Below are 2,990 nucleotides of genomic sequence, written 5' to 3'. Positions count from 1 at the left end.
GTAAACCCCTGCTGCTACAGGGTCATGGGCCCAGACCTGGCCCCCAATGGCAGCATAGGCCAAGACCCCAGGTCCAGCTACTCACATCAGGCTGTTCCTCATTATTTTCAAGTCTCCAGTTCTGCTTCTCCTCATTGTGCCCACATCTGTCTGTTTCTCTCTTCTATTTCTCTACCACTTACTTGCTCTTCTTAGTGGCATTTGGGGTCTCTGAGTGTCTGGGATCATCTCAGGAATGCTATGCCCAACTTATATAAATTCGTGTATTATGGTGCTGGGCAGGAGTCATCTTAGGCCTGGCTTCCCCGCCCCCCACCACCCCCCTGGCCTGCACAGTGCCAGACTAGTGGTTGTCTCAGACTAGCTCCCTGTCTGGGCCCTCTGGTGCTGGTCTGGTAGCCATCTCAGACTCTCTTTTTGTCAGAAACCTGTAGGCTACTAATCATTCGGATGTTCATAGGTCCTCTCTCCTCTCTGCCACCTACTGATGTACACATGACACAGCAGTCATACCTGATGCTTCTAGAGGAAGGCTTGCAACATTCTTCCTGCCTGTAGTCCCTATATCTTAGATTAGACCTCTAGACTTTTCATCTTATACATTTGCTACCCTTTCCACAGTATCTGAAGCTTTGCTAATATTTGATATAAATATATTTTTATTGCAGCAACTGATTGTTTTTAATATCTTTCTAGGTACATATTAGTCTCTTTTAGTGTAGATAGATAGATAAGTGATAGACAGATGTCTCATAATTGGTTCACAGATAGTTAAAGTGCACATGTATGGTATATTCTTTAAGATAGAAACTCAAATATATACCCTCAAATATGTTGAAGATTTGTGGCTTAGTGACTGTATCATCTAATATTTACTATTAAATATAGAAGACATAATTGCTTGACCTGAAGAAACTTACTGAGTTGCAGATATTGTCGGCAACAGTTGCTGGCAGTTTGAAGAGCTGGAAGCCAAAATGTTTTGGCCAGCTTAGATATAAACAAGAAAATGTAAACCTAGAGAAGAAAATCATGTTTCAAAGTTCTAATAACCAGAATAATTATTATTAGCCTAGCACTATCTAGACCAACCTGACCTTAAACTCATAGAAATCCACCTGCCTCTGCTTCTGAAGTGCTAGGATTATGCACCACAATACCTAGCTTACAGATGAAATCTTGAGATTTCAAAGACTGAAGTACATTAAGTCAGGTCAACATAATTTTATGATCAGATATGGTACTTGACCTAACTACTAATTTAGAGTGTATATGTATATGATTTTTCATTTATTATTTTAAAGTTATTTTTCTATAGATTTTAATTTATATTGAATTTATTTCACATACACATACATATGTATACACACATATACACACAAACATACACACACACACACACACACACAAAGTTGAGGTTGAGGGACTGAGGAACCCCGAGGCCATATTTTACCATGTGTCAGACAGATGTCATGTGCTGCCCCAAAGCTCAGTGACTAATCCATGCTGCCGAGTCTTCTCTTACTCCCTTACTATTGAATATTAAAGTATTAACAAAGGAAACAGAGCAGCAGAGCAACAAAAGTGCAGTGAATGTCACTGGGCTACTTTTCAGGTCAATGGTCAAATTTTCAGCTTCCTGTCGCACGTTTCATTATTGCAGCGTGCTGTTGCCGAGGGAACATTTGTATGCAAAGGCACGCGTTTCAATTCATGTTCACAGTAAATGCACAGAGCTGTTAGTGTGATTTTGTTCTATAGATACAGATGGTCAGGCTCCGTGAACTTAAAGGGAATCAGTAGAGGTTCATTTGAGTAATTACTAGTCAAATGCCTAGGATGTGCCAGAGACAGCTAGAAAGTTACAGCCAAAACTGAACTCAAATCTGATAATTAAATCCACTGTCAAAAATGTTGTCTTCAGAATCTCTCTTCACAGAGAGAAACAGGCAACGGCTTCCATCTATCAGAGCTGGCACGCAGCTGAAGCATCTTGCCAGTCCAGCACTATGCCAGCCTGCCCTTGGCGATGTTAGCTGGAAAACAACGGACTCTCCTGAGGGGCCAAGGATGGGCAGGCCGCAAGGCAGAGCTGAAAGGGAGCCAGCCCGTCCCAGCGCCTGCACCGGCCTCCCTCCCCTGCACCTCACCGGCTCACCGGCTCACCACTGCGTGTTTCTGTCTGAAAAGCTCTGAGACACAAAGCTGCTTCAATGAGAAGGATGATGGTGGAGAAGAGAAAAGGAAGACGAGGAGGGGAAGCGGAAGACGCCTGACCAAGGGAAGAGAAAGCAAAATGTGCGTGTCCTGAAAAAGCACATACGGCCACACACGTGACAGAGAATGCAGACATTACCAAGAATGACCTGGGGAACAGCTCTGTTTGAAAGGAACATGTTATGTACACATGAAGGCCTGAGTCCTCAGAACCAATGGGAGAAAAGGAAAAGAAAACTGTGCTGGACTGCATTTGTAATCAATACCATAACTATAGAGGCGGTGACATGAAGATCCTCGGGGCTCCTGACCACCCAGGTTAGGAGGTGGATGACATTCCTGAGGGTGTCACCCAAGCGCAACATGAATATTATTATTATTATTATTATTATTATTGAGTTATTAATAGATATTAGTGCCCTCTGGCATCCACATGCACACACATGTGTACACATACATGCATACATGTGCACAAAATACTTATGTATAAATTAATGATAAACATAATTTAATGAGGTTGTGTGTGTGTGTGCGTGTGTGTGTGTGTGTGTGTGTGTGTGCTGAGTAACATCTGAAAGGGCAATCTGAAGTATTTAAGAATTACTAAGAAGACTGGAATGATAAAGAGATCTTGATACAGGACTAGCCTATCAAATATTAAGCCTACTGTAATACTGTCATCACACACCCAATAGGAATAGCAAGAAAGTAATGGGATCACCTGGAGAGTGAAGGAACAACCAAGTGTAAAGGCAGCTGGGTAGAGGCCGGAG

The 2,990-nt window shown here is 42.4% G+C and overlaps 1 pseudogene; it reads right to left on the bottom strand.

Annotated features, from left to right (window-relative positions):
- Nucleotides 1–416: 416 nt before the first annotated feature.
- On the bottom strand, nucleotides 417–533 carry LOC127679595 (uncharacterized; annotated as a pseudogene).
- Between the last annotated feature and the right edge of the window lie 2,457 nt (nucleotides 534–2,990).

This window comes from Apodemus sylvaticus, chromosome 2 (genome assembly GCF_947179515.1).
Source record: "Apodemus sylvaticus chromosome 2, mApoSyl1.1, whole genome shotgun sequence".
Lineage (NCBI taxonomy): Eukaryota > Metazoa > Chordata > Mammalia > Rodentia > Muridae > Apodemus > Apodemus sylvaticus.
This window is presented reverse-complemented; position numbering and strand designations above follow the sequence as displayed.